This window comes from Babylonia areolata, chromosome 3 (genome assembly GCF_041734735.1).
Source record: "Babylonia areolata isolate BAREFJ2019XMU chromosome 3, ASM4173473v1, whole genome shotgun sequence".
Classification (NCBI taxonomy): Eukaryota; Metazoa; Mollusca; class Gastropoda; order Neogastropoda; family Buccinidae; genus Babylonia; species Babylonia areolata.
In genome coordinates this window covers 38,293,144-38,307,702 of record NC_134878.1, presented here as the reverse complement: position 1 = coordinate 38,307,702, position 14,559 = coordinate 38,293,144, and the positions used below count along the sequence as shown (strand labels likewise).

The 14,559-nt window shown below is 36.1% G+C and overlaps 1 protein-coding gene across 5 annotated transcripts in view; it reads left to right on the top strand.

Moving 5' to 3' along the window:
- The window catches only part of LOC143279974 (general transcription factor IIF subunit 1-like), a 153,967-nt gene that overhangs the window by 80,001 nt on the left and 59,407 nt on the right, over window positions 1-14,559 (top strand). The window lies entirely within an intron of this gene.

The following is a 14,559-nucleotide window of genomic DNA, read 5'->3' as shown; positions in this document are numbered from 1 at the left end:
GTTCAGTTACTGAAGGTGTCCATGCATTCAGACAAATCCATAATGCAACACCTTTTCTGCTAAATAGATGCCTGACCACCAGTGCAATCAAACTTAACGCTTCATCATGCTTTGAGGGAAAATACAATAACATGAAATAAAATATGTTAAATAAAGAATGGATAAAAAGAAGAAAGTGAATGAATATAAGATAAATATTATAGTAATAATGATAAAAATAAGAAGAATGATCAATAAATAATGCATGGATAAATGTTCAAAAAGTGTGAACAGTGGTGGTTGTTCGACCAAGTTAAACATCATATTAAATGATTGGACTTAATGATGAATGTGGTTGAACTTTATTTTCTTTTCATTTTGATAAATTGTTGGGTTCAAGATTGAAAAATGACAAACTTTCCTGTCATGATTTTCCCCAGTCATTCAGTTGAGACTCATTTTCTGCAGATGGATCTGTGTAGATTTGCTACAAATTTCTTGGTTATAATCGTTTTAACATGGAAAAAGCAGTTACTGTCAGCGTTTTCAAAATCAGATACCTTTTCAATAAATCATTTACTCAGATATATTTAATGCTTTGTCAGGTGTTTTTGTTTTTTGTTGTTGTTGTTTTTCCCCCAGAACATTCAATTACAAAGTTGACATTGTAGTCAGGATTGTTGAATTTTGCAAGTATTTTCTTATCTGCAGTTGTTTTACTGGAAAAAGAGTAATGATAATTATTTGTATATAATAACTTTATCATGCATTTTTTCTCAGTTATATTTCATTTAACCCATTGACTGCCATAAAGGTATTATGTACATGCATAGTGACGTCACTGATGACGTCATCAGAAAAAGAGGAATAGCACTGGAAGGCTGAAAATTCACACAGTTCGTCTAGAGTGTTATATCTCCAGACTGTTTTCTCAGTTTTAGGCTTATTGTTTTGGATAATGTTTTATGACCTGAAACACCACTTTCTGCTGTTTTCCCCCTGGCACTGAAGGGGTTTTTAATTTTAGATTTTAAGATCATAAATCTTTCAATATTTTCAGTTTTAAAGCTACACATGTCTCTTACTCCAACTCCTACCAGTTCTGCAAGTATTATGAATAAAGCAATATAGAAGTTATAATCAGGACTCATTACTGGCTTATTGTCTGTACCAAGGTACAGAAGTCCACTGTTCGACATATGCAGACATGATAAAATGTTAATAAATTGAAAAATGTGTTAAGTTACAAGTTTCTCTCTCTCTCTCTGTACACTGAAATAAAATCACACACACTCGCACTCACTGAAGCTCATGATTCTCTTTTCATCTCTTACCACTGTCATTTATTCCCACCTCGATCAATTGAAATATTCCGCAGGAAGCCTGAACTTTCAATCAATAAATATATAATTTTTTCTAGCTTTGAGTCAAGAACTTGACTAAATTTGAAGAATGTTGGGACCCGGCTAAAATTGCAACTCAAAGAGGATAGCCAATAGGATCATTGAAAATCGACTATATTCATGTGCTATCTTGATTCAGAAGGTCTAGGGGAGACTACCAATACCTGTTCACTGTTCGTTTCCATATATTACTAGGTACCGGCAGTCAAAATATTAAAATAGAAAAAAAAGATTTGTGATACATTTTATAAAAAAACTACTTTAAAAAATAGGCAAAACACAAAAAGAATGAAGTCTCTACCTTTCTTAGTTTCTGAGATATGGCCGTTTTAAGATGACATGTCAACTTGGTAAATTTAGATTTTCCTCAAGTTCAATGATACCTGATACCGGAACAGCATAATCATTACCACAGCAGCCCCATCTTATTACATTTCAGGAGTACATAACATAAAAAGAAAAGAAAAAAAAACCAACAAAAAAATCCACCACACCGAAAGTTTCTATTTTACAGAGCCTCAAATTTGACAAAAATGTCTGTTTCTTATGTCCAAAATACCCAGATAAGGCATTTGTGGAGGACAGCCACACAAAAACTATGCACTGGAAACAGCTGAAATCTATGATTTGGACCCCATACAACATAGTGATTTTGCTTATTTTTTTTCTGTACAGTTAACTTGATTTACAAATGAATAATTTGCCTTTAAAAATGGGGTTTTCCTTAATTTGTGCGATGGAAAAAGTGACGTCACAAGCTGTCAAACTTAAAACAGCTCTAACTCAAAATCTATTTGATGGATTTGCTTCAAATTTTGCATGAGTGTTAAGAATGTTAAAAGAAACAATTCTATTCAAAACAGTAATATACAAACATCAAACTGGCAATTTTGGTTTATCCATATGATGAAAATGAATATGTCTTGAGGTACAAAAAAGCTTAAATCAGTGAATAAAATTTTTTTTTAAAGTCTAACATATTTCTTTTAATCTTAACAACTTGTCAATACATGTACTACTTTATGTTTGTAAACTGTTTCCATAACATGAAAAAATGACACAAAAGAGAAAAAAAAAGGGTTTGCTGGTGTGGGAGGGAGGCTGGTGGCATTGTCACTGACTGTCAGTAAGATTGATGCATATTTCTGTACAAGTATGTCTTCCTCAGTTTGTCATGTTCAGGAACAGACCACACTCTGCCATTCTGCATTGTAACTTCAAAACCAGAAGAAAACACAAACATTGCAGAAATACTCCCATCTTCTGGCTTATGTGGCCACACATGTGTTGTTGGCAACTGTACATTTGTGTGGAAAGTTCACCTTAGCCTGGCCTAGTCTAAAAATTTCAGATGCTTCCGACATCATTGTCATAGAAGACAGCTGTATTTTCTCCAATCCAGATGAAAACAAGATCCTTAAAAGTGTTTTCTTCTTCAGCTGTGTCGCTGGATTCTGAAGACAGGTCATGGTCTGTATCAACATCCATTGGCTCTGAAATTTTTTAAAATTTTTTATCTGATACAGATGGCTTACAAATTCACAAAACACAATGCAGGCTAAATCATTAAATGTTTAAATATTGGTTTATGATATGATGTACCCGAAGATGGTTCAATGTGTGCTGCCCGGAATGCATAAATGTATACATATACTGAATGCATCTGCAAGTGAATCAGTTCATTGATTCATGCTCTGTGTGTGTGTGTGTGTGTGTGTGTGTGCGCGTGCGTGCATAATTATAAGGTATGCATTGTTTGTTCTTTTTATTTTTTTCTCTCATGTAGCTTTGGTATTTGCATATAAGAACAGGTTTATATAATATTGCTGCAGACCATATAAGAAAACAAAAAGAGGAGTAAAACCTGTCAAGGCTCTTCTCTATGGACAATTACATTAATATTTGCAGTTGTCACTAAAACTGGGATTTTCACCCCCTTTTAATGAAAGCTAGTTTCTATTACTTATTTCTTATTTAACATTTGTTACATGTGTTAATGTTTGTTATCAAAAGGTATTGCATATGAATCAGTTATGGTGTGAAATCTGCATGTACAGCAAAGACACTGGGTATGAAATGCTTTGCACAATATTCATCATTCTGTCCCTCATTGTTAGCACAAACACACACACACACACACACACACACACACACACACACACACACACACACACACACTGGATGTGTTGCTGCATTAGTGCATGCATACTTCATGTGTGTGTGTGTTATGTGTGTGTTTCTCTCTCTCTCTCTCTCTCTCTCTCTCTCTCTCTCTCTCCCCCTCTCTCTCTCTCTATATATATATCTCTGTGTGTGTGTGTGTGTGTGTGTGTGCTGAAAGTATGAGAGAGGAAGGAGAGAGAGTGTACTGACAAATGTAAACAAAGAGCTTGATGATGTGAAACAGTTATGTACAATGGCCTTTGATCCCACCTCTCCCTGCTCAGTTTGTGATATAGATCAGTATATTCCATTAATGTTGGTATTTATTTCTGAACTAAGTTAACAACAAGTAATAACAAACCAATCTCAATAATTATGTTAGCCTAATTAACTTCTAGGTCACGAGAGGCCTATGAGGTGGTTATTTCCGGTTTGTGTCATGAACTGTTGTCTTGATTTAAATCGGCGATCCTTTCTTTTGGAACCCTAAAAGGATCATAAAAATGTAATAAAATGCTAAACAATGCATTTACTTTTCATTACATGAGTTTTCTTACAATATTTCAGTCTAGAATAAGTCCAGTAATGTTTTCATTTTTTTTATAAATGAACTGGCAGTAGAAATAACAAAAAAAGGTAAACATGGAATTCAAATGATCCCTGGAGCTGTCGAAATATTTCTAATGTTATTTGCAGACGATGTGATTCTCTTGTCTAGCACGGCCATAGGACTTCAGAATCAGTTAAATGCATTAAAACAAGAAGCAGATAGATTATTTTTAGAAGTAAATCTTGAAAAAACCAATGTAATTGTATTCAGGAAAGGTGGTCACCTATCTAGACATGAAAAATGGCAATACGGTACCGATGAAATAAAAGTAACGAATATTTATAAATATCTTGGTATGTTCTTTACAACAAAACTCAGTTTGACAAGCACAATAGCAGAAACATGTAGGAAGGGAAAGAAAGGGGTTATTGAAATTTTGAGATGCTTACATAAACTAGGTTCCATGGATTCATCTATTTTCTGGAAACTTTTTGATGCTCAAGTCGAACCAATGTTGACCTATGGTTCTGAAGTATGGGGACTTGGTGATAATAAAGATATTGAAAAAGTGCACACTTTTGCTATCAAACGTTTTTTAAAGGTACCTCTGCATGCATCGAACACTGTGTTATACGGAGAGACTGGAAGATACCCATTATATATCAGATCGTATGTGAAATGTGTCAAATATTGGTTAAAATTGATTAGTCTTCCTGCATCGAGACTTTGTAAACAAGCGTATGTTATGTTATTAAACGAACACGAGAGAGGGAAGGAAAATTGGGTATATTTGGTTAAGAAAATATTAACAGTACAAGGATTTGGAATTGTGTGGATGTGTCAGGGAGTTGGATGCGAAAAAGGATTTATTTCTGAATTCAAAGATGTCTAGACTCATAGCTTCATATAAGCAAGACTGGCATTATGAAATGGAAACAAATGAAAAATACAGTTGGTTCTATCAGTTTAAAAATGTTTTTGGAATAGAAAAATATATCACAGTTGTAACCAACAAGTGGCATAGAATCAGTTTAGCCAGGTTTAGGTTGAGATCTCTTGGATTATATGCTCACAAGTATTGGTTGCAAACTAACCCATCCATGCTCTCCCCTTGTCCGATGTGCGGTTTTATAAAGGAGGATGAGTTACATTTCTTGTTTCATTTCAAAGCGTACGCTGATGTTCGTGAAAAATGTACGGTCTTTAAAACATGTTCTGCAAAGAATGAAGATCTGTGCAGTGTACTTAACATGCATCAAGAAAATTCAGTCCAGTCTCTGGCAAAGTATATTGCCGAAGCATATAATTTTCGAAGAAAAAACATCACTCACTGTTGTTCTTTAAGAAATTGACTTCGTAAACTGGATGGTTGAAATTATGTAGGTGCCTTATCAATGGATTTAAAAAATGGTATGTTTTGAATAGACGTTCAAAAATGGTATGTTTTGAATAGTCATTTCATCTTTTTTTTTTAGAACTATTTTGTTGTTTTGATTGTACCCCCATGTCATTAGGGCTGATAAGCTATTGACATTAAAACAGTTCTGAGTTCTGAGTTCTCTCTCTCTCTCTCTCTCTCTCTCTCTCTCTATATATATATATATATATATCTGTGTGTGTGTGTGTGTGTGTGTGTGTGTGCTGAAAGTATGAGAGAGGAAGGAGAGAGAGTGTACTGACAAATGTAAACAAAGAGCTTGATGATGTGAAACAGTTATGTACAATGGCCTTTGATCCCACCTCTCCCTGCTCAGTTTGTGATATAGATCAGTATATTCCATTAATGTTGGTATTTATTTCTGAACTAAGTTAACAACAAGTAATAACAAACCAGTCTCAATAATTATGTTAACCTAATTAACTTTTAGGTCACGAGAGGCCTGAGGTGGTTATTTCCGGTTTATGTCATGAACTGTTGTCTTGATTTAAATCGGCGATCCTTTCTTTTGGAATCCTAAAAGGATCATAAAAATGTAATAAAATGCTAAACAATGCATTTACTTTTCATTACACGAGTTTTCTTACAATATTTCAGTCTAGAATAAAATAGCACTGACGCGAAACACAACTGGTGGAAACGTGTCGATCACTTCGTCAAGCGGTCAAAGCTTACTCCATTCATCATGAAATCGGAATGATCCTATGGATTAATAAGCCCTAAGAACTACGTTGATCAATTAAACATGAATCGATTTGTAAAATTTGTAATACTTACCTAGGTGATTTTTTTATCTGGATGACAAAAACGCTTGAAATGTTAGCGTCATCACTTGTTGATTTCATAGGAGCCGCCGTGGCCGAGTCAAGTCAGTGTGTGAATGTGTGTCACGGTTCCAAGCGTGCTTTTCATTGGCTGCGCTATATTTGAGTGCGTATGAATACCTTGACCTTTGGTACCAATCGAATCAGCGAAAAATAAGCTTTCTATCGCTATGATGTACCAATTAGGCCAGGAAATTTAGATTAGAATTTGTGTTAGGTCAAAATGTCTGCAACAAAACCGTTCTTTTTACGATAAAATAGAATAAATCATACTCATCTGTGATCACACTGATATAAAGTTGACCACTATAGGGGGGCGGGAAAATCAGTAGATTTTGATTTTTAATGTCCAGAATCGAATATTTTTACTACTTCTGCCTGTGTGAGAGCGCCTTACAAAGAGTCGCAAGGCAAGCACAGGCGAAGGTTACACAAGCGCGGTATAAGGGGTTGCCAGAGGAAAGCGTTCAGTGCGGTACAGTACATGTGACTGACTGCTGCCGTGCTGATGCTGATCTGTGAGCAGGTCACTGCGGCAGACAACCGATTCTGAACAGTAAGCTAGGAACAGAGCTCTTTGGGGTCAAAAGGAAACAAACCTGTTCAATTTCATGTGTTTAAAATAAAGTGGTAGAAGACGCAAATCCGCTTTTATGAATGTTTTCCAGTTTCCTACCATTCATGACATATCTTAAAGAATGAAATCGGTATTATACCGACTGCAGAGATGAATTTACTAAGGCAGCACGGGATCATTTAGTTCGTAAGTACAATTTTGTTGATATTTTACGCAATGCACAACTTTTGATATACTCCATGCTCCGCTTATTAACGTGTAGAATATAAATATCTAAATCAGTATGTGTTAACCCGCTTCGGTTTCAATGAACATTATCGGCGCTCTGTCCAGACAATAAATTGGGAAAGTATGGAGGGCAGATTATGGCAGAATTGAACAACATGTCTTGATGTGAAAAGAATGGTATGAAATACATATTTTTCTTTGGAAATGAACCGGTATTTGCAAATGTGACTCACGAACCCTGGCACGGTAGATGATTTAGCGTGGGATATAAATAATAATCATAATGATAACAATGGATCATAAATTTTGTTAATGATTATGTAAGACTTTGTTGTAACATGTGTAACATTGAATCCAAGTTACCTAAACAAACTTTCCCGACGCAGATGTTTGAATTACTGGATTTATAATAATGATAGTAATGAATCTGTCATGCGATCCTTAGCCAATGCAATGCATTAAAACAAAGCCTCTGCAAAATTATGTATTTTATTAATGATTACCTAAAACCTTATGTCATATGGAACGTGGAACCCAAAATACCTAAACTAACTCCCCACCCTGGATGATTTTATTTTTCAGAAACACTGCAGGCACTCCATTTTCACATCAATTCTCCCCAGTGTTTAAATGTTTGAAGTACTACCGTTCATCTTATTATGAAATGGGAATTGTATTATTTATATCACTTGACAAAAGTTTTCCTCTTTATCTGAAGAATTGTGATCAAAACACCGGATTCTTTGTATCTTTCTATTCAGTCAATCAACAGAAAACTGTTTAGTGTTATCCTCACAGTGAACAAATATGTAGGATTGCAGAAAAACAAAATGTAATAAAAGTAAGGCTTTCATAAAAAAACAAAACCAAACAGCAACAACAATAACAACAAACAACAACTAAAATAAGGAATTTTATTATCTGTGTAAAGCAGAACCAAAGAACATGTGTTCTGTGTCCGAATGTGACACCTGACTTCATCTCAAGCACTACTAAATGTGAAATGCTTCAAACTTAATTAATTTTAAGAAATTCATTCACAATCAATGTATACTTTGGTTTTTCAGAACTTGTGTGATGTAAAATGTGGCTGTTCTAATCAAATTTTGCAAAATAATAAGCGTGTAGGGACTGACATGTTTTGAATACAACAAATTTTTTCGTTCCACACTTTGTCTGTCTTGTGAACTGATAACTACATCATTTCGTAATAAAACTTCACCAGACAGCAAAAGCCAAAATCAAGGTAATTTAAGGGGGTGATTTTCTATTTTGAACTTTGTTGTTTGGAACTTTTGATGCAACAAGTCTTCAACTGAAAACAGTCTTACTGAACTACATGTGTTGACTTGGTTCGAAATCTTACGCCAGTATCCGCATATTACCGCATCTCGCCATGTGTCAGAAACAGTGATTGTGTCTAAACTTAATCGGATCAGAGATAAATGTACAAACAAACCATAACAACGACGAAATTAACATACAGGTGTTTTTGTTTTGTTTTTGTTTTTATTTTATTTTAAATATAGCAACCACAGGGTGCGAATGAACATATTGGAGATTTCCATGTAACATATGTACATCTCACACGCTGTCGGAAACAACACACTCTCTGAATCTGTGTTCAAACACACATGATTGAAGGGTGTTTGTCAAACCGATATACGCTTTCCCGCAATGAATCCGCATGATTCATGTGGAAACAGTTCTAATTTTGTTTACATATATATTTTTATTGGGTCGTTTACATGCACAGAAAAGCGGAACTGAAAATTAATATGCGACGTCGATTGCATTTAAATAGTTGAATAGACATTTTTTTTTTTCAGAAAATGAGTGTATGTGCTGCAGAAGATAGATGTATTGACCACCTGTTGCAAGTAAAGAACGTGTAGTGTATTCATGAATGTGCTTGCCTTTGAATGAATAAAAATACGTCAAGAGGAACGGGTTGTTTACGTCTGTCACGCGGGTTTTTTGTGTAATATTTGAAACTTAATGTACCATTTTTACTGATGATCAATGTTTTATTATCACAACGAATGAATATAGATCAGGTCTGTATGTACTGGATTTTATTCAGGTTTGTACTTATTTGTTTCTGACCACTTCATGTTCAGACACATTGCCGTGTCACAAAATGGCGCCAAAATTTTGGATGTTTTTAATAATTTTCAACACATTTAAGACACAAGAACAAACTACATTCACACAAAATTGTTGCAGACATTTCTCTAATGAATTGCAATCTTGATAACATGTGAAACATTTGAATAATCATTGTAAACACATGTTTATACTTTTGTTCTTCATGACTATCTGATGCACTTCATTTTGCCACCTTCATACTCCAGCCAGATATATTTTCTTTCCCACGCTAAACTGACGTGCCTACTGCGCCAGGGTTCGTGAGTCACATTTGCAAATATCGCTTCATTTCCAAAGGAAAAAATATATTTCATACCGTTCTTTTTACATCAAGACATGATGTTGGTCGATTTTGCCATCATCTGCCTTCCATGCTTTCTGAATTAATTGTCTGGTCAGTGCTCCGACAATGTTCATTGAAACAAACCTAGTTAACAGGTATTGAGATATTCATATACTACACGTCAATAAGCAGAGCATAAGCAGAGCATAAAATATTTCCAAGTTGTGCATTGCGTAAAATGTCAACATAATTGTTCTTACGAACTAAATGATCCCGTGCTGCCTTTGTAAGTTCACCTTTGCAGTCGGTACAATACCGATTTTATTCTTTATGAAATGTCAGGACTGGTAAGAAACTGTAAAACATTCATAAAAGCAAATTTGCGTTTTCTACCAATTTAGTATATAATAGATGAAATTAAAAATGTTTGTTTCCTTTTGACCCCAAAGTATTCTCTTATTTTCTGTATGGTATCTGTCATCTGCCGCAGTGACCTACTAACAGATGTATAGGACAGCATCAGCGCGGCAGCAGTCAGCCACAAGTACTGTACCGCGCTAAATGCTTTCCTCTGGCGACCCCTTATATCGCGCTTGCGTAACCCTGGCTTGCTCATGCCTTGAGCCGTTGAGGATCTTTGTAAGGCGCTCTGTCATGGCCAAATGTGTGAGAAATAATTATTAAAAATCAAAATCTAATCATGTTCCCGCCCACCTACAGCGGTCAAGTTTATATCCGCGTTATCAGTATGATTTATTCTATTTTATCGTGAAAAGAATGGTTTTGTTGCAGACATTTTGACCATTTTTGTATCTGCCCTGGACTAAATGGTTTTTATAGCTTTACATCGCGAAAAAATCTTTCAAATGTGTCCTTTTAACGGGATCGGTGTGCTGGCTCTTTGTTATGAAGTAAATTAATAAAAATAACTGATGGTGGAACTTGTTTAGGCTTCGACCTTGCGGTTTGACCTTATTTGAATATTGGGGATGGAAAATTCCACAACCTATAAACAAATCAAAACAACCGACCCTTGGACAACACGAATGTCCGCCATGGCGGAAGCGCGACACGGGATCAGTTTCGCTGATTACGGTAGGCAGTTCTCGGAATGAATACACACTCGCACTCGCACACAAGTAAATAAACAAATAATGGATTGAAAGATTAATGGCTTGTCTTTATTTCCATTATGTTTTAAACAAGATTTATACACAATTTCACGCAAAAATCATCAAGTGAAAAGTGACAAATTTTGGCCTGCTGCCGGTTTTCTCGCAGCCTTTGTTAGCGGGTGCCAGTACCTAATATTACCTCACAGACCAAAATTTCCCTGTCTTTGTTGCTTTCAGCATGCAACTGAAATAGGGCAAAAGAGTGCAGTATTTTTCTACATGGTTTTGACAGGGATGCACCTCAAAACATTGAAAATGCTACAGTTGCAGGGTGTTTTGTGCAAAGATACTTACCAACAGGAAAGATAAAAGTTTGAAAATGTGATATTTTAAAAAATCCCATTCATGATTTTGACCCTAACGACTTGTTTTTGTGTACAGCAAAGAATAACTGGATGCGACTTTAGCCAGGTTTTTGTGTGCTGCATCACATATCCTTGGAACTACGTCAGATAGAAACATAGATTCTTTTCTGCTGTATATTTTTTTCATGGCTCTTTAGTTTTTATGAACTTGTATGTTTTCAGTTTTTGTTTTCATTTTTATCAATCTGAAATTTGGGTGATGGTTTAACAGCCTCCGTCTACTGGTATTTACCCCGGAGTCAGTCTAGGTTTGCCTTGAATGACCGCTGGCGTCATGTGTGGCTAGCCAAGATCAATCCCCCCCTTGATGGAATCTTACCCCCTTTCTATACATTTAATCAATCTGTTGAAAAAGGAAGTGGGGTCAGTCTGGGCTAGCCTTTATTGACCCCTATGGCCTTTCTCCCTCTGCCTCTCCCTTCCACTGAAATTTATGGAAGCGAGGGGTTCCAATGTAACAGTCCATATTGAAGCTCTCCCTACTACTATGCAGTATTCAGACTTCTCAGTTCTTGGCAGAATTTGACCTTTAGCTGACCACTACTGACTTTGATCATTGCTGACCATTACTGACCACTGCTGGCCACTTCGAAAAAGTGGTCAGATTGCATTGTTTTGTCAGGTTTATTATGACACCTTGGCAGGTTTTTGACCTCTGACTGACCACTGCTGACAATAACTGACCACTATCTGACTGTATTATTTTGTGAAAGTTTTTCAGTATTAGAACCATTGACTTCCTGATAGAGGGCAGGACCACTAATTTTTAAAAAGTAATCTGACGGGAACAAAACTTTACAGGCACATAGATGTTGATGAGATATAAAACCATGCAAATTTTCAAGGCTGTATCTGTAATACTTTTTGAGATACAGCTTCTTGAAATTTTCAAAAAAAGGCATATTTTTCCAAATAGCAGGATTTGCTATGTTTCAAAGCACATAAAATTTAAACTACTTTTAGCATGGAGATAAAATTTGATAAACATGTTTTTTTATAATACTTGCTTTTACCTTATTTTTATTTTAATTTTATTTTTTTAGCTCCCTCAGTATTCATGTTCTTAGATATAATTGGATTTTGCTAATGTAGCCTTCCAGTATGCCCTAGTACAGATCTACCCATACAATATCAATGCCATTCTCTTTAGTCTGTTACATATGGAGACATCAGAACCCAGAAACACCAGCATATGGACAAATACACAGCAACCTATGGATGTGCCCACAGTTTGATAGTTTTCAGTACAGATCTGTCCGTGTAATGTCATGAAAGTCATTCTCTCATTTTTTCTTCAATCTGATCTTGATTTAACTTTAACTTTAACTCTTGAACAGTGATATCTGACCTCAGTACACAGAAACACTGACACATCTATTTCTCTTTATTAGGGGCGCTTCGACACGGCATACATGAAAGTGAGTCTGAAATATTCCCAGCTGACTTGGCAACAAGATGATTTGTCATTTGTACAGACAGACATACACTACACACACACACACCTTTCAGGCTAGTTTAACAAGGTAAGCACTCATGGATGAACCAGAATGAATTTTCTCGTCATTTCTGCATTCCCTTTCATGTATGATTCATGTATTAACCAGTAGAGTGCCTATAAGACGTCAGCTGACGTCCTACAAAAAGTATTGCCATAGTGCCAATAAAACGTCCACTGACGTCCTGCATATGTTCCGATTTTTCCTTCATTGGAGTTTGGTTCAGTTCACACAAACAGATTATGGACAGCTTTCGCGATGGAGAAGGATCTCTCTTGTCTGATGATTGGTTTGAAAACGAAGGTGATTAACACAGTTATGAAACTAACAGCCCATTTTATGGTAATTCAGTCCATCCATCCAATCAGACAGCGTTTTTGAACAACTGGCTATGACTGACAGAATACGTACAGCCAGTGTTGGAAGAAGAGGAGAGGGAGAGGAGTGATGTAAGACGGTAAGTCGAATGCCAGCCAGAGTTCATCAATGGGGCGTGGCTTTTGGGAAGCGTGTCCTCACATTTCAAAGCAGAAGGCAATCGACAACCGCCAATGCCCCACAATTTTCACGAAACGCAGTGCTGAACCTGCACTGGATGTGAAACACGTGCTTTTTGTTTTTAGCGCTTTGTTTTCGCTGAATCAGGGGGATGACTTGTATGAAGAGGTGGCAAGCTGACTGCACAGCAGACACTTTTATCGGCCCATGTGCAACTTGAAAGGAGTGAATGTCATCAAACAACTTCACCCTCTCACTTGCAAATGCTCTGTGTTGTCAAAAAGCTTGCCAGTTCAGTTTCTGGGACTGTGATTGACCCTTTACGCTGACTTTACTCACTTTTGGCATTGTTGGGATAGTGATTTACTTACATATCTGCAAGAGCTGTGATTTGTTTTCATAAGCTTATAGCCTGTTTTAATTTCTTCTGCAGGTATGATCTGACAATAGGCTTGCTATTTCTAGCTGTATTTTGTTTCTTTTCTTTATGGATGTCATTATGTAGAGGTGGAAATAGACTTTCTTGTTGCACAAAAATTATTATCTTGACTTTACATGCCTGAACAGTTACCTACAATCAACCTAACTGGGGAAAAAAAAGCCCAGAAGCAGAATCTCCACTCATTTTCCTTCACAAAAACGTTTACTTTCTTTCTGTATCGCCCACAGCTTTTGTGCTAGATTTGTTTGTGATTTATTACCCCCGAATCCTCAAAATTCCCTGGCGAGGGGAGAGCTTTTTTTTTTTTTTTTTTTTTTTTAATACAAAATTCTCTGGCACTGAACTGGTTAAAGAAATGAAGTAATATAGAAATCATTGGTGAAAAACAATGGTAGGACAAGGCTCATTTAGGCTAGCCTAAACTTTTTTACCCATCCCACTCACCTGGTAGTTGGTGCATGGGTCTTTTGATGGGAGAAACGTGGTGGAAAGGAGTAGAATGAGAAACAGGGAAGAAGTTCTTTTCATGTTAACCCAATCAGAATTTTGTAATTTAAAAAAAAGAAAAAAAGGAAAGTGCTTTGCCTTTTCCAGTGAATTTTGAGGATTCAGGGGTAATGTTTGTTTGTTTTTTGTTGTTGTTTTTTTTTTTGTCAGATTCAAATTAAAAAAAGTATAGAAGATACAGAATCAAAGTAACATTTTTGTGAAGGAAAAGAATTGGAATACTTGCAGGACATCAGTAGATGTCTTAAGGCACAATGGCAACATTTTGTGTAGGACATCAGCTGACGTCTTACAGGCAATGAACAGGTTAAGCTTACCTCGGGGTTTATCAGTCCAGAATAACCTTCGTTTCTACTGGGGGTTGAATCTCAAGTAGGAGAGGTGAGGTCACGTCTGAGGCCAGATTCACCTTGTTGATCATTCCAGCAAAATAATTATATAGTGATACAGAGGGTAATCTGGACCATTCTAGATGAAGGACAG